We start from the raw sequence: 18,532 nt of genomic DNA, 5'->3' as shown, positions 1-18,532 counted from the left end.
TTACAACAGTTTGCATATGTGCCTCCCACTTGTTAAGGGACCAAAAGTAATGGGGCAGAATAATAATCATAAATCAAACTTTCACTTTTTAATACTTGGTTGCAAATCCTTTGCAGTCAATTACAGCCTGAAGTCTGGAACGCATAGACATCACCAGACGCTGGGTTTCCTCCCTGGTGATGCTCTGCCAGGCCTCGACTGCAACTGTCCTCAGTTCCTGCTTGTTCTTGTGGCATTTTCCCTTCAGTTTTGTCTTCAGCAAGTGAAATGCACGCTCAATCGGATTCAGGTCCGGTGATTGACTTGGCCATTGCATAACATTCCACTTCTTTCCCTTAAAAAACTCTTTGGTTGCTTTTGCAGTATGCTTTGGGTCATTGTCCATCTGCACTGTGAAGCGCCGTCCAATGAGTTCTGAAGCATTTGGCTGAATATGAGCAGATAATATTGCCTGAAACACTTCAGAATTCATCCTGCTGCTTTTGTCAGCAGTCACATCATCAATAAATACAAGAGAAGCAGCTCCATTGGCAGCCATACATGCCCACGCCATGACACTACCACCACCATGCTTTACTGATTATGTGGTATGCTTAGGATCATGAGCAGTTCCTTTCCTTCTCCATACTCTTCTCTTCCCATCACTCTGGTACAAGTTGATCTTGGTCTCATCTGTCCATAGGATGTTGTTCCAGAACAGTGAAGGCTTTTTTAGATGTCGTTTGGCAAACTCTAATCTCGCCTTCCTGTTTTTGAGGCTCACCAATGGTTTTTGCTATATTTCTGATGGGTTTGTTGTGTTTTTTCAGCCTAATGATGGCTTCACTGATAGTGACAGCTATTTGAATATCATCTTGAGAGTTGACAGCAACAGATTCCAAATGCAAATAGCAGACTTGAAATGAACTCTGGACCTTTTATCTGCTCATTCTAATTGGGATAATGAGGGAATAAAACACACCTGGCCATGGAACAGCTGAGAAGCCAATTGTCCCATAACTTTTGGTCCCTTAACAAGTGGGAGGCACATATGCAAACTGTTGTAATTCCTGCACTGTTCACCTGATTTGGATGTAAATCCCCTCAAATTAAAGCTGACAGTCTGCAGTTAAAGCGCATTTTGTTCATTTCATTTCAAATCCATTGTGTTGGTGTATAGAGCCAAAATTTTTAGAATTGTGTCAATGTCCCAATATTTATGGACCTGACTGTAGGTTCTGTATGGTATCCTGCAGCACATTGAACCACAGATGTCATAGCTGGGCCTGTAGATCCTGCACACTTGTAGGTCGGTGAAGCTGGCGTCCCAACTGGTCTCACAAATGCTCGATTGTTGATAAATCTGGTGACCGGGCGGCCAAGGAAGTGTTGTAATCTGGAGGAGACATTCCTGGGAAACCATTGCTGTGTGCAGGCGAGCCTCACCCTGCTGAAAAATGCCAGTTGGAAGCCCTGCTATGGGAGGAACACATATGGCGGCAGGATGTCCTGCTCATATTGCTGAGCTGTTAGTGTCCCTCTTATCACTACTAGGGGCTCCCCAGATCATCACACCAGCAGTCGTTCCACAGCATAGCCAGAATTGAAGCGATGACCACAAGGCCTCCATACTCCAACCCAACAGTTGTAGGATCCCAAACAGAACCTGGATTCATCACTAAAGACAGTTCCAGTCCGTAGCAGTCCAGGTTTCTAGTTCACACCATTGCAAACTAAGATGACGGTCACTTACTGTCAATGGCAGGACACATATTGGGCGTCAGCAAAACAAATTTGATTTTGCTAAGCATCGGGAAATGGTCCGAAGAGACAAGGGGCTGTATTAAAGGGTCCGCCTCTGTCTGGATGCTGGACAACAAAACTGTGGGACCTGCAGCTGCCTGTACTGGTGGTCTGTCTCAGCAGTCCAGAGCCTGCTTGCTGTGTGTGTGTGCCCTCATATAACCTCTGCTCCCAGAACCTCCCAACAGCTAGGTCAGAATCGCCTGGATGGCCAGTAATTTGTTGAAACGACCATCCTGCTGGTCTAAGTCCAATGATGTGCCGCTCTCAAAGTCTGTCAACTGGATAGAATGTCTTCAAGCACATCATAGAGGCCTTCCTCCTCAAACCCCTCATTCTTAACTGCTTCTTCAGGAAATGTTCAACCCTTCTTATAACTCTGTCTGGTCCTGATGCTGAATTCAAGATGAATGCAATCCTTGACATCAAGAAATCTCAAGGCAAAACTGCTGATCTAATTGACTACAAATATTTTGCTCTGGAAAAAAAAGATCCTGGACCTGTGGAAAATATCTATTCTCATCCGCTCATCCAAAAATGTCATCAACAATTTCTCCACAAGCAATGGTGAAGTAATGTAATGAGACGTTGGTTTATGTTTCGGGCACCCAGAGTTCTCTTCCTGGACGCCACTCTCCTCCAGAATCAACAGGTTCTGTCACAAGTCAGTCTGCTGCTGGGTTTTGCACATTTTCTGTCTTTCAGTCTTTTAAAGGGCCAGTGTGCACTAAATGCCCATGACTTCACCCAGTACCTGTATGCCTAAGCTTTATAATGGTCCATCGCACACCACTGTAGGCCTGAACACTAAGGTCCATTGGAATCCAGTCTGCTTTGGTGTTTGTTCCTGATGTTTACAGTTAAGACTTGGCTTGTTTTCCTGATCACGTTCTTGTCTGCTGCCTGACTTCCTGTTACGACTGAACGCTACCAGCCCTGGCCGCTGACTACTTACTTGATAACGCATTTGGGAACATCTGCTTGCCTGTATGTCAGCCACAGCCAACTTTTCTCCATACCATGAAGTACTTCCAGTAAGTCTCCATACATTACTGGTCTCTTTTAGCACCCTGCTTCCAAAGCATCACACTGAGCAAGCCAGTGTTTCATCCGATATCATATCGCTCATCCCTAAAAACCACCCTCAATATGACATCTATATAGTGACGGGTACAAAAACATGGAGGCAACAAACATCCAACACCAAATTATCACCAAGAATTATGTCTGGGAATATTTTATTAGATGATACACTCTGTTGTGACTCTGACTGGAACAGTCTTGATGGTGAACTGGTTAAGGTTACTTTGAGTGTATGAACCAGGGTCGTACTGGTCCATCAGAGTACCAGAGGAACCTCAGACCATCAATGTGCATGGGCAGAAGACTGGAGGAACACTGGACTGTAGAGGAAACCCTGCAGCTGCTCAGTACCGGAGGCAGAGCTCCAGCACTGAGTCTGTTCTGCTTATGTTAGAAAGTGTTAAACTTTGCTGATAATTCCAGTGGGAGGGGAGACACAGGGCAGACAGCTCAGCCAACAGATTGGGCAGTGCAGGGGGCATGGCCAGCAGATCGGACAGTGCAGGGGGCATGGCCAGCAGATCGGGCAGTGCAGGGGGCATGGCCAGCAGATCGGGCAGTGCATGGGCCGTAGCTTGTCCCTCCAACCAGCACAGCCCACAGTGATGTTCTGTGAACAGAAGCAGACCTGCTCCTCCTGCTTCCTCAGGGTTGTGCACGGAATGTTATCAGAGCAGGGAAAGTGACATCACAAGTCATGTGACCCTCAGCTAACTAGGAGAACAGGGCCATTGAATCTCTTTAGAATGTGACATCATGTGCTGATTTTTTTTTTTAGACCTTCTATAGCTGCTTCACATTGTCAGGCAGATTCTATTGAAGCGATGTTTAGATTCAATAGGTCTGGCAGTAAGCACGCCAAAAGCTATGTACACCTGCGGGGGCACTTTTTCATGATTTCATTTTACTCATTTTGGGCTAAAAATAATTTTTTTAATTGCCCTTTATTAAAATGATTAAGCCGTTCTCTCCCAAAGGATTAACCATTTGTTTAGCTGTGTGAATGTTCTTTCACTTTGTGCAAGTCATCCAATAACCCTGATCTCTAAATTACTGAGAGGTCATAAACACTTATTTAAGCCACATTCATTAAGATAAGAATTGAGCTATAATGGGTGTGTAGGAGATCAGAGATAAGGAACTGTCAGCTGAGCTGCCTGATGGAACTAAAACAAAAATACAGATCCACCTAAAGAATATCATGCCTGTACAGAGAAAAGGGCTCAAAAATGTTATAAAGACTAACAAAAAAAAAAAGATTTTTTGCTCAAAATGAGTACAATTAAATAATAAAAAAATGCCCTCAAAAGGTGTACATAGCCTTTAGCATTTTATGTTTACTTGAGTTATAAGTGTGACAAATGTGCAAAAAACATAAATAAAAGAAATTATGAATTATTCATGGCAAAGAACATACACTACGCCAGACGTAACAATTGCCAGTGGATTCATCTGCTCCTATGTGTCTTAATATGTCTATGCAGACCAGGGGCATCTCTGAAACGCCTCCTGCACTGGGAGCACTGGTAGGCTTTTGCCGTGTGAATCTTGCGATGTCTATTCAGAGATGACGGGTCGTTGAACCTTTTTCCGCATTCGGCACAACAGAAAGGCTTCTCTCCTGTGTGGATCCTGAGATGCCTCCGCAGCTTTCCAGCTTCCTTGAAGGCCTTGCCACACTCGGTGCACGGGTAAGGCCTAAGTTCTGTGTGAGAGCGAAGGTGTTGGATAAGATTGGCTTCACACTTGAAAGCTTTTCTGCACTTCTGGCATTTATAGGTCTTAAGGCTGCTGTGGGTCTTCTGGTGCCATTCCAGCTGGAAGCCGTGCTTAAAGCTTTCGCCACAGTCACAATGAAATAATTTTTCTTGGCACCTGTGGGGGATGAGACGGCGACAATCATAGGTAAAACTCTCCCCGCACTTGCTACAGGTCCTCTGTTTGATATCAGACACTGTTTTCCTGCTCCTTTTAGTTACAGTTTTCTGATTACCCAATGACTCTTGATTTTTGGCCGGACTGTGCTGTGAGATGGCTTCTCCATCGCAGATCATTGTAGCACAGATTATTCTAGGTGACTCTTTGGTGGTATTCTGTGTGAATCTAGAAATGTCCTCCTTGGTCTTGAGCACATCTTGAGTAGACCAAGTTGTCTGTTGAGTCAGTTCCCATTCATCAACCTCACCCTTGATTCCTGATGGTGGTGCACTTAGTCGAATTTCACACGTGGTATTCTCCAAAAGCTCATCCTCGCGCTCTTGCTTGACACTAAGTGGGTACAGTTCTTCATCAGCATTAGATTTATGTACCACCATATTTGGGTTTGTGGCAGGAGGACCCTCATGAGGACTGCAGGCAGAAGTGAGCACAATATTCTGATCCCTTTTGGTTTTTAACCCAAATTTGGTGCTGTTTTGGTGATTATCGCTGTTGGAGTTGACTCTGTTGTCCATGTCTTGGACCATGTTCTCCTGACTCAAGGTTCTTGTATTTTGGGTATGAATATCACTGCTTGAGGCAGGTGGTACAATCAGTATTAAGTAAGACTTACACATATCATTTACTATTCCCTTAACATGGGTATTAGTCACAGGGGTCCAATCCTTACCACCAGCACGCTCTACGGTTGGATGTACCTCGCGGTCGCACTCATCCATTGTATCTAATGGTTTCATGATCTCTTGGTATGTAACACCTACACTGTTTAACTCTTCCGTGAGGGACAATCTGGCGTCACCAACAACCTGGGGGTCACCCTGTCCACTTTCCATTTCCTCGGCTTCCAGGGTTAAAAGACTACTACAAACTTGTCCACCTTCCACGCATGTGATTGATGGTTTACTCTGGGATTCAGCATCCAGAGCACCATTTCTGGGCTCCTCTCTGACCGGTTTTCTCGACTTGCCTTTCTTTAAAGGACAATACCATTTGCCATGTCGAATCAAAACAGACGCGTCATTGAAGCATTTGCCACAGCAGTCGCATCGAAAAGGCCTCTCACCGGTGTGAATACGGACATGCCTGCGTAGATTGCCGGCTTCGTTAAAGTTTTTATTACACAAGCTACAAATGAACGGTTTTTCTCCAGTGTGGGATCGAATGTGAACCTCCAGAGATGATTTGCGCACAAAACATTTTCCGCAGGTAGAACATTTGTGGAATTTGGAGCCGATATGTGTTTTCTGATGAATGAGAAGTTGGGATTGGTAATTAAATGAAGCTCCGTAGTCTGAGCGAGAGTGTTTTCTGATGCAGGATTTGGAGGTAGTATGTGTTATTAGGGAGGAACGCAGTGTAAAGGTCTTGCCACAGTCCACACAGACGTGATGCTTTTTCACTCGGGTCTGCTTCTCTATAGCGGGCATCAAACCTTCATCTGGGTCACTATGGTTCTCCAGGAAGTTCTTATGGATTTCACCCTTCTTGTGAGTTGTCTTCTCCTTCTGTCTGGTAGATATGGGGTAGATCCCGGTGGGAATATTGAGTTTTTTATGTCGAAGATTCATTTTTGTATTGCTAGTGTTATTCCAGGAGTCTTCCAGTATCCTGATGGTGTTACCCTGGGGTCTTGTGATGGTGTTACCCTGGGGTCTTGTGATGGTGGTACCCTCTGGTCTTGTGATGGTGGTACCCTCCGGTCTTGTGATGGTGGTACCCTCCGGTCTTGTGATGGTGGTACCCTCCGGTCTTGTGATGGTGGTACCCTCCGGTCTTTCGATGGTGTTACTCTGTGGGCTTGTGATCGTGTTACTCTGCGGACATGTGATGGTGTTACCCTGAGGTCTTGAGATGGTGTTACTCTGCAGTCTGGAGATGATGTTACCCTCTGGTTTTGTGATGGTGGTACCCTCCGGTCTTGTGATGGTGGTACCCTCCAGTCTTTCGATGGTGTTACTCTGTGGGCTTGTGATCGTGTTACTCTGCGGACATGTGATGGTGTTACCCTGAGGTCTTGAGATGGTGTTACTCTGCAGTCTTATGATGATGTTACCCTGGGGTCTTGAGATTATGTTACCCTCTGGTCTTGTGATGGTGGTACCCTCCGGTCTTGTGATGGTGGTACCCTTCGGTCTTTCGATGGTGTTACTCTGTGGGCTTGTGATCGTGTTACTCTGCGGACATGTGATGGTGTTACCCTGAGGTCTTGAGATGGTGTTACTCTGCAGTCTTATGATGATGTTACCCTGGGGTCTTGAGATTATGTTACCCTCTGGTCTTGTGATGGTGGTACCCTCCGGTCTTGTCATGGTGGTACCCTTCGGTCTTTCGATGGTGTTACTCTGTGGGCTTGTGATCGTGTTACTCTGCAGACATGTGATGGTGTTACCCTGAGGTCTTGAGATGGTGTTACTCTGCAGTCTTATGATGATGTTACCCTGGGGTCTTGAGATGATGTTACCCTGGGGTCTTGAGAGGATGTTACCCTGGGGTCTGGCTGAAGACGTCTCTGTGGAGGAGAAGAGAGATCTCACGTGAAAACACAGAAGACCACAAACAGTTTCAATTAAAAGTGTCCCTGTGAAAAGATACAGCTGTCAATCACCTCTTGGTTCTGTACAAGTTTTCTACATAATAAAATTACTTATCATATTTTTTGGAATATAATAAACACTTTTTTCCCCCCAAAAGTGGGGGAAAAGTGTTAGTGCATCTTGCTAAAGACCGCTTCTATTATGGAAGTGGTCATCAGTATGAGGGAGGCGGTTACTGTACTCACCTTCCCTGGTCTTCTTCTGGGCCACGTTTTGCACGTAGGCACAAACTATGACCTGAAGCTGTGCAACGTCAGGTCACATTGCAGCTCGGACCGGAAGAAGCGCTGCGAGGAGTGGTGAGTCCTGGATCTGCAGCTCCATCCAAAGCAAGGGAGGTGATGGCAGTCTGATCTGAAGCTGACCAGGGGGGGAGGGGGGTGTCTGATCTGAATCTGATGGGGCTCTGATCTGAGGCTGATTGATGGGGGGGGGTTTGATCAAAGGCTGATTGATGGGATGGGGATGTCTGATCAGAGGCTGGTGGGGGATGTCTGATCAGAGGCTGGTGGGGGAATGTCTGATCAGAGGCTGGTGGGGAATGTCTGATCAGAGGCTGGTGGGGAATGTCTGATCAGAGGCTGGTGGGGAATGTCTGATCAGAGGCTGGTGGGGAATGTCTGATCAGAGGCTGGTGGGGAATGTCTGATCAGAGGCTGGTGGGGAATGTCTGATCAGAGGCTGGTGGGGAATGTCTGATCAGAGGCTGGTGGGGAATGTCTGATCAGAGGCTGGTGGGGAATGTCTGATCAGAGGCTGGTGGGGAATGTCTGATCAGAGGCTGGTGGGGAATGTCTGATCAGAGGCTGCTGGGGAATGTCTGATCAGAGGCTGCTGGGGATGTCTGATCAGAGGCTGCTGGGGATGTCTGATCAGAGACTGGTGGGGATGTCTGATCAGAGGCTGGTGGGGGTTTGGGGTTCTGATCCGAGGCCTGATGGAAAATATTTTTTTCTTATTTTCCTCCTCCAAATTCTAGGTGCGTCTTATAGTCTGAAAAATTACGATAATCACTGAGTGACAGCACTATCTACTAGTATATGAAGGAACTGTAAGAGCACAACATGAGTATTATTAAGGCACTGAATAGTAGTGCCCAGTACTGTGTGACTGTATGGAGCAGTGACATTTCTGAGCACTTCATGGCAGTGATAATTTGGGACACAGTGTAGGCTTTTTGGTACAGTGTCTCAGCAGTGTCTTACCGTATTTTTTACCCTATAAGACGCACCTAGGTTTTAGAGGAGGACAATAAGAAAAAAAATATTTTTCATTACACCCCTGGTTACCACCAATCATACCCCCAATGTTAATCAGACCTCAGCTGAAAGCCCCAATAAGACCCCCAATGTTAAAGACCTCAGATCAGACCCCAATCAGACCTCAGATAAGAGCCCCATGCCTCTCATCAGCCCCCATATGCCTCTCACCAGCCCCAAGCAGCCTTATATCAGCCCCCAATGCCTCTTACCAGCCCCCAGCAGCCTCTCTTCAGCCACCGTTACCTCTCACCAGCCTTATATCAGCCCCCAGCAGCCTCTCTTCAGCCCCCATTACCTCTCATTAGCCCGCAGCAGCCTTATATAAGCCACCATTGCCTGTCACGCGCCCCCAGCAGTATTATATAAGCCTCCTTGCCTCTCACCAGCCCCCAGCCATGTTATATTAGCCCCCATCAGCTTCATATTGAAAACAATAAGAAAACACTTACTTCTCCTGCTCCTGGACGCCGCCGCTCCTCTCCGACCACGATCTGCTTCCTCCTGCTGTCGGCTGTGCTGTGAACCGGCGTGCACAGCGTGAGGTCATAGAGCGCCCTCACGCTGTGCAGCCACTGCACAGCCGAGGACCAGGAAGCGGTGAGTACTGAGAGCCTTCACCACTTCCCGGTCCTCCGGTACTAATGAGCGCTTCCATAATGGAAGTGCTCATTAGTATTCGCCCCATAAACTAAGGGGCATTTTTCCCCCACTTTGGGGGGGGGGGGAAGGGGTCTTATGGGGCGAAAAATGCGGTAATTCTCTAAGTCCCTAGCTGCAACATGGTCATCAAACTCGAAGGGTCTTTAAAGGATAACGGTCATATTTTCATAAAAAAAAAAAAGCAATTTTAGCATATGTTACTGATGCGGCAGCATTATGCATAAAGCAATCTTTAGTTTCTTCACTTACCACTGTTTTCCTTGAGTTTTCTCGTTAGTTACGGCTGTTTTGAATCCTACATTAGGAGGATTAGTGATGGACGGACATCGGCCGGGACGATTCGCGAACGCGATCAAATGTTCACGAACCGCGAGTTCGTGGCGGGCCCCATTCACTTTAATGGCAGGCGAACCTGAAAAACCTTCAGGTCATATTTGGAGCCACCAAATACTTACAAGAAGTAACCAGACATACCGGAGGGGGATCAATGGCAAAAATTCCCCCAAAAAATATGTATTTTAATCAGGAGCCATTTTTATGCGTCTTAAAGGGAAATTCTCTGAAATGTGCCCTGCTGGAGCCTACAAAAATTTTATTTTAGGTCATGGGAGTACGGTCCTTAAAAATTAGGCATTCACCTGACATAAAAGATATTGTGATTATGTGGCTCGAGGTACATTATGCGGTCAATGGATAAATTTTTTTATGTAGCCCACTGGAGTACAGGCCTCAAACATTAGGCATTCACCGGACAGAAAAGAACAAGTAATTATGTTGTGGCTGGAGGTATATTAGACGGTCATTAGATATCAATTTTACTGCAGGCCAGTGGACTACAGGCCCCAAAAATTATTCATTCACCGGACAGAAAAGAACAATTGATAATGTGGCCGGAGGTACATTAGGCGGTCACTGTATAACAATTTTACTGTTGGCCAGTTAGATTATAGGCCCCAAAAATTATGCATTCAACGTACATAAATGATCAAGTGATTATGTGACTGGAGGTACATTGTACGGTGGGGGGTTTCCCCCACTCCCCACCGTGACATATAAGAAGGATAAGGTTAGCAACTAGGCCAGGAAGCAAGGAAAAGGGAAGCAGGTCACCTCCTAAAGCATCCCTAAATCTAGCCCTGTTCTCCTAACTGTATGAGCCGACCCATAAGGTAGGAGGGCCCATACGCTGGAACCTCAGAACCCTGAACTACCTGAATTTCCCTGAGGTTAGGAGAAAGGGACCAGAGACAACCAGGTTCATCCAAGACATGGATGAACCAGAGTCTCCACAAGCCTAGCAACAAAGGGAAAAGGAGAGACCATTCACAGCAAGAGGATGGGCAGGTAAAAACAACAAGAAGACAACTCACTTACCTGCCGAAGCCTCCACAACTGGAACCCGTGCATCAGTACAGGAGCCCGAACACACAGCAGGTCACAGTACAAACAACCACACAGGTGTCCGGCATACCAACTCTGCCAGAGCCCCCCATGCTCACACAGTGCATGGCAGCCCCAAGCAGCGCTGCATACAGGCCACAACATACAGGGCAAACGTCAAACATACATGTAGGGACAAACACCAACAACAGGCCAGACATGTAACAACCATGAAGACGTACAACACACCCTGAACATAAACCCACACCAAACATACAACAAGTGAGGTTGTCCCACAGGTTGATTTTAATCAGTGTTAGTATTTAGCTTGGCCTGCTCCCCCCCACTCACTGAGGCCATCTGGCACCAGGAGAGAGATAGTGTGTGGACTCTCATTGCAGTCCTTGGTGACCATGTGGCGCCAGGGGTGGGGTGGAGTGGGCCCGGCGTGCATGCTGGTAACTGCTTTCCCTGGATGTAATGGAGGCCATTTTGGCACCGAAAATGACGGAAATTCAGGCGGATCCAGCATGTAAGTGGAACCTACACTTTCTGAATTTTATGATAGCCGCTATGGCACATAACAGGTATTGTTTAGTGTTAGGAACTCGTCTAACTAGAGATTGCCTTGACGTTCGGCAGACGGGCTCAAATAATTTTGTACAAAGTGATTTGCTAAGTATCTCTAACTTATTAGTTCATTAGGATGCAATTTTGTACTTTATTTGGTTTGCAGTGAGCTGTTGCATTGTTTATTTTGTTTAACAGTCTTGTTCTCAGCCATAGCAACGTGCCCCTGCGCATTGGGATGTGCTGACTGACCCCCTTTTCTTTGCAACAAGTGAGGTTGGGTACATAGAGGATAAGGGAGACAAAGGAATGACATCGATGTTCTACAAGGTGGCCCTCAAGAACTGGGCAGATAGATCACCCTAGACCGGAGCAAAGCTCCAGCACCAACAACAGCTGAAGTACAACTGCCTCCAGCCAGGAAGCCACAGGAGATAAAACCCAAGTGACCACACCCAGTCAGGGAGTTAACCCTTACAGCACCAGACAGGGGAAGGCTACAACTTAAGGGGAAGTGTACACACCAGCCAACACGTTTCCACCGGCACACAGCCAAAGCGAGACACTGCCACCACATGCCTTAACAGCAACACATTGCCACCGGCAACCGCAAGCATGGCACAAGTGTCACGGCGCACTCAGCAAAGGCCGTGACAGTATATTTGACGGTCAATGGATATCAATTTTACAGCAGGCCAGTGGACTACAAGCCCCAAAAATTATTCATTCACCGTACAGAAAAGAACAATTGATAATGTGGATGGAGGTACATTAGGCGGTCACCGTATAACAATTTTACTGTTGGCCAGTTAGATTACAGGCCCCGAAAATTATGCATTCAACATACATAAATGATCAAGTGATTATGTGGCTGGAGGTATATTAGACGGTCATTGGATATCAATTTTACTGCAGACCAGTACAAATAGATGTCAAATACATACGCTTAAGAGAACAAAAAAATATAAAATTGGATTAAAAACATGGCTAACGAAATCCCCCCTATTGAAAAAAAAACAAATAATAATAATTGAAATTCGATAATACGTGGTCGTCACAGGTGTTGAATTCCTCCGAGCTCCCAAACAATAGGCATTCACCGGACAGAAAAGGCCTTTTATGCCGCTGTATTTACCTAAGACAGGGACCATTATTTTTTCTGGGTGGTGGCGGATATTTGTGGGCTGTCATGAGGAAATTCAATTACACGTGGTCATCACAGTTGTTGAATTCCTCCGAGATCCATGACTCATTTACTTTTAGAAATGTAAGGTAGTCCACACTGTCGTAAGCTAGGCGAGTGCGCTTATCGGTCACGATCCCCCCTGCTGCGCTGAACGTCCTTTCGGACAGGACACTCGACGAGGGGCAAGCCGAGAGTTCCATGGCAAATTGTGCCAGGTCTGGCCACAGGTCAAGCCTGCCCACCCAGTAGTCAAGGGATCCCTAGCTTCTCAGAGCGTCCACATCGGCCGTTAACCCGATGTAGTCGGACACCTGTCGGTCTAGGCGTTCCCTGAGGCTGGATCCGGAGGGCGGCTGTTGATGGGTTCCCTGCAAGAATGATCTCATATCCGAAGTGACCAACACATCTTCAAACCGCCCTCTTCTTGCATGCGCTGTAGGATTGGTACTCGCAACTGTTTCTCTGTCGGTGGAAATTCCTCTGGCAGCGCCCGCAACAGCAGAATGCAGCATTTCTCGAAGCAAGACCTGGAAATGCTGCATTCTGACAGCCCTCTGTGATGCTGGTAACATGTCCGCCATTTTGTGTTTGTACCGGGGGTCTAAGTACGTTGCCACCCAGTACTGGTCCTTGCCCTTTATGCTTTTTATATGGGGGTCCCTCTTCAAACACTGGAGCATGAAGGCCCCCATTTGCACTAAATTGGAAGTGGTGGAGTGGCCTGGCTCCTGCTCATCATCCAGGATAATGTCGTCCTCTGTCTCCTCCCCCATCCACGGACAAAACCAAGGATCCCAGAAAAGTTTAAAGCCTGCTCTTCCTGCTCCTCCTTCTCCCCCCAGCCACTATCCTCCTGTGACTCCTCTTCAGACTCCTGCTGACTTGTCTCAGATGGAGTAGCCTTTCCTGGGAGTTTATTAGTATTGTGACTTCATCTTCCTGCTCCTGCTCCTCGATGGCTTGATCAATGACACGACGCAATGCACACTCCAGAAAGAAGGCGTAAGGTACGATATCACTGATGGCGTCCTGGCTGCGACTGACCAGTTTGGTGATCTCATCAAATGGCCGCAGAAGTCTGCATGCATCGCGCATGAGCAGCCACTGGCGCAGTGAAAAGAAACCAAGTTCCTCAGAACCTGTCCTGCTGCAGAGTTCGTACAGGTAGTTGTTAACGGCACGTTTATGCTGGAGCAGCCTATCAAGCATATACAAGGTGGAGTTCCAGCGCGTCGGGCTGTCACAAATCAGACGTCTGACGGGCAGGTGGTGTCGCCGCTGAACGTCAGCAAGGCGAGCCATGGCCGTGTAAGATATAAAAGATTTTCCTGGCCTGCCGCAAGAAGTCCTGGACCCCGGGGTATTTGGCAACGAATCGCTGCACGCTGTCATTTTGCTCTGTTTCAGCGCGCTCAGCAGATTGGCACCGTTGTCGCACACCACTTTACCAACTGTCAAATTGAGCGGGGTTAGCCACTGATCGGCCTGTGACCGCAGAGCTGAAAGCAGTGCAGGACCGATGTGGCTCTTGGCTTCCAGGCACAACAGACACAGCACAGCATGGCAACGTCTCACCTGGCACGTCAAATAGGTTCTGGGAAGCTTGGGGGGTGCAGCGGAAGGGGTGGTAGCAGTGGAAAGGGAGGAGACGGAGGATGGAGTAGGAGGAGGAGAAGAAGAGGCAGGCCTGCATGCAATCCGTGGCGGTAACACCCTACCTTCCCCGCTTCTTCCCGTTCTACATTTGCTGCCCTATATAATGTCATCTGTTCCGCAATAAACTAGAGATCTTGCTTTGACCCCCAGCTGTGTGCGTCTCAGTTTGATCTTTCCGTGCACGGATTCATTTAACATTGATTTGGAGCAGTACATCAACCGAACTGGTAGTTTGACCAGATCCAAAACACTACCACCCCTGCGGAACGCCCTGCCTCTTCCTCTGCCTGTCATTTTCAAAATGACCCTGTGAAAAAGTCCCTATAGAAGAGCAGTATTTGTGGAAGCAGGTATACAGAACCCCTTAATCAGTTTTTTTGGGGGGGCAACTGGTATATCCCACCAGTTGCAATTATTTGTTCCAATGACGTTTATCCCTCTATATAGTTGCGGTATCGCTGCAGAACCGCACACAACTGCTGCACAATGCAAATGCACTATATAGAAAGTATATTATAGGTATACACCCCTGCCTCAATCAGTTATTTTTTTTTGGGGGGGGCAACAGGTATATCACACCAGTTGCAATTAGTTATTCCAATAACGTTTGTCCCTCTATATAGCTGCGGTATCGCAGCAGAACCGCACACAACTGCTGCACAATACAAATGCACTATAATATACTGTCTATGTTAGAAAGTATATTATAAGTATATCGCACCCCTCAGTGTATCACACCTATCGATAGCACACCTATACCAGTCCTTAGAAGGACTTTTGTGGCCCTATTAGCTAGCGTTTGGTGTCCCTAACAGCCTGTCCCTGCTCCACACAGCAACCTCTCCCTACACTGGCAAAAGACTGAATGTAAAATGGCGGCCACATCAGGTCTATTTATAAGGTAGGGGGTGTGTCCATGTGCTGAAACGTCTCAATTGGCTGTCCTGTACCACCTGATGGATGTGTCATGGGTCAAAGTTCTGCACAATGCAATGAATATGGCGCCGGCGGACATCGCCATATGTTAGCCTGTTCAGCGAACCGCAAGGCCATCTCTAATGAGGATCTTCTCAAGATGGCTCCTCTCGCAGTTCTCTGAGACCAAAACTGCTCTCCCTCAGGTCACATACAAACTTGCTGTAGCCAGCAGCTTCCTGCCAGCCAATCAGATTGGATTACTGAGAGACACGCCTCCTCACTCTGAAGCCTAATGCAGGCCTGCAGAGTGAAGGACCGCCCCTCCGGAGACAGATGCGCCATAGCAACAGGCTTTTAAGGGACAGGGGACATTAATGAAAGCCGTTCTTATAAGGTAATTACAGGTCTTTTGCCAATCATTGACAAACTAACTCAGGTATACACTAGCAGATAAAAAAATATATGACAGTTATCCTTTAACCCCTTAAGGACCCAGGGCGTACCGATACGTCCTAACTTTAAAACGCGATTGCGGCGCGGCGGGGGTTAATCGGAACAGGATGTCCGCTGAAATCATTCAGCGGGCATCCTGTCACAGCGCAGGTCAATTCAGACCTGCGGTTTGCGGCTTTTACCTGCTGCGGCAGCGGCGGTGCCATCAGGTCCCCGTGTAGCTGTAGGGGGGACCCGATGGCATGGAAGGCAGCGCGATGTCTAAGGAAGGCATCGCGCTGCCTTCCGGTGACGAGCCGGTGAGATCCAGCCCCCTGGATCTCACAGGCCGGAAGCTGTATGAGTAATACACACTGTATTACTCATACAGCCAATGCATTCCAATACAGAAGTATTGGAATGCATTGTAAAGGGGATCAGACCCCCAAAAGTTCAAGTCCCAAAGTGGGACAAAAAAATTAAGTGAAAAAAAAAGTTTAAAAAATTACGTTTTCCCCCCCAAAAAATTAAAAGTTTAAAGTAAAAATAAACAAAAACGTCATTTTCCCCAAATAAAGTTAAAAAAAAATTGGTAAAAAATAGGGGGAAAAAAAAGTATACATATTAGGTATTGCCGTGTCCGTATCGACCGGCTCTATAAACAGATCATGTGACCTAACCCCTCAGATGAACACCGTAAAAAATTAAAAATAAAAACTGTGCTAAATAAACAATTTTTTTGTCACCTTACATCACAAAAAGTACAACAGCAAGCGATCAAAAAGGCGTTTGTCCGCCAAAATAGTACCAATCTAACAGTCACCTCATCCCGCAAAAAATGAGACCCTACCTGAGATAATCGCCCAAAAACTAAAAAAATTATGGCTCTCAGACTATGGAGACACTAAGGCCCCTTTCACACGGGCGAGTATTCCGCGCGGATGCGATGCGTGAGGTGAACGCACTGCACCTGCACTGAATCCGGACCCATTCATTTCTATGGGGCTGTTCACATGAGCGGTGATTTTCACGCATCACTTGTGCGTTGCGTGAAAATCGCAGCATGTTCTATTTGTGCGTTTTTCACGTAACGCAGGCCCCATAGAAATTAATGGGGTTGCGTGAAAATCGCAAGCATCCGCAAGCAAGTGCGGATGCGGTGCGATTTTCACACATGGTTGCTAGGAGACGATCGGGATGGAGACCCGATCATTATTATTTTCCCTTATAACATGGTTATAAGGGAAAATAATAGCATTCTGAATACAGAATGCATAGTAGAATAGCGCTGGAGGGGTTAAAACAAATTAAAAATAATTAAACTCACCTCATCCATCTCTTCTGTCTTCTTTTTTGCTGTGTGCAGGAAAAGGACCTGTGGTGACGTCACTCCGGTCATCACATGATCTTTTACCGTGGTGATGGATCATGTGATGACTGGAGTGACGTCACCACAGGTCCTTTTCCTGCACACAGCAAAGAAGAAGACAGAAGAGAAGCCGGCTGCGCGAGCAAGTGGATGAGGCGAGTTTAATTTTTTTTATTTTTTTTTTAACCCCTCCAGCGCTGTTTTACTATGCATTCTGTATTCAGAATGCTATTATTTTCCCTTATAACCATGTTATAAGGGAAAATAATACAATCTACACAACACCGATCCCAAGCCCGAACTTCTGTGAAGAAGTTCGGGTTTGGGTACCAAACATGCACGATTTTTCTCACGTGAGTGCAAAACGCATTACAATGTTTTGCACTCGCGTGGAAAAATCGCACATGTTCCCGCAACGCACCCGCACCTTTTCCCGCAACGCCCGTGTGAAAGACGCCTAAAACATGATTTTTTTTTTGCTTCAAAAATGAAATCATTGTGTAAAACTTACATAAATAAAAAGAAAGTATACATATTAGGTATCGCAGCGTCCGTAATAACTTGCTCTATAAAAATATCACATGACCTAACCACTCAGGTGAATACTGTAAAAAAATAAAAACGGTGTAAAAAGCGCCATTTTTTGTAACCTTAAAATCACAAAAAGTGTAATAGCAAGCTATCAAAAAGTCACACGCACCCCAAAATAGTGCCAATAAAACCATCATCTCATCCCGCGAAAACCATACCCTACCCAAGGTAATCGCCCAAACACTGAAAAAATTATGGCTCTCAGACTATGGAAACACTAAAACATGATTTTTTTTTGCTTCAAAAATGAAATCATTGTGTAAAACTTACATAAATAAAATAAAAAGTATACATATTAGGTATCGCCGCATCCGTGACAACCTGTTGTAAATAACAAAAAATAAAAACGGTGCCAAAACAGCTATTTCTTATCTTGCCGCACAAAAAGTGTAATATAGAGCAACCAAAAATCATATGTACCCTAAACTAGTACCAACAATACTGCCAACCTATCCCGTAGTTTCTAAAATGGGGTCACTTTTTTGGAGTTTCTACTCTAGGGGTGCATCAGGGGGGCTTCAAATGGGACATGGTGTCCAAAAAACCAGTCCAGAAAAATCTGCCTTCCAAAAACCATATGGCGCACCTTTCCCTCTACGCCCTGCCGTGTGCCCGTACAGCGGTTTACGACCACATATGGGGTGTTTCTGTAAACTACAGAATCAGGGCGATAAATATTGAGTTTGGTTTGGCTGTTAATCCTTGCTTTGTAACTGGAAAAAAAAATATTAAAATGGAACATCTGCCAAAAAAGTGAAATTTTGAAATTGTATCTCTATTTTCCATTAATTCTTGTGGAACACCTAGAGGGTTAACAAAGTTTGTAAAATCAGTTTTGAATACCTTGAGGGGTGTAGTTTATAGAATGGGGTCATTTATGGTGCTTTCTATTATCAAGGTAGGGAGAAAAAAAGAGAGGGTTAATCCTGTACTCCTATGTTAGGAGATATGGGATGAACACACAGGGCGCCAGAGATAGAGGACACAGTGGAGTGGGGAATTTTTTTTTATGTATAGTAAGGTATAGGTTCTGCTAAACAGGGAGGAAAAAAGTACAACAAGCAGGGCAGCCTTGGTGATAAACTATCTGCAGAAGAGCAGTATAGTCAAA

This window comes from Bufo bufo, chromosome 5 (assembly GCF_905171765.1).
Source record: "Bufo bufo chromosome 5, aBufBuf1.1, whole genome shotgun sequence".
Lineage (NCBI taxonomy): Eukaryota > Metazoa > Chordata > Amphibia > Anura > Bufonidae > Bufo > Bufo bufo.
This window is presented reverse-complemented; position numbering follows the sequence as displayed.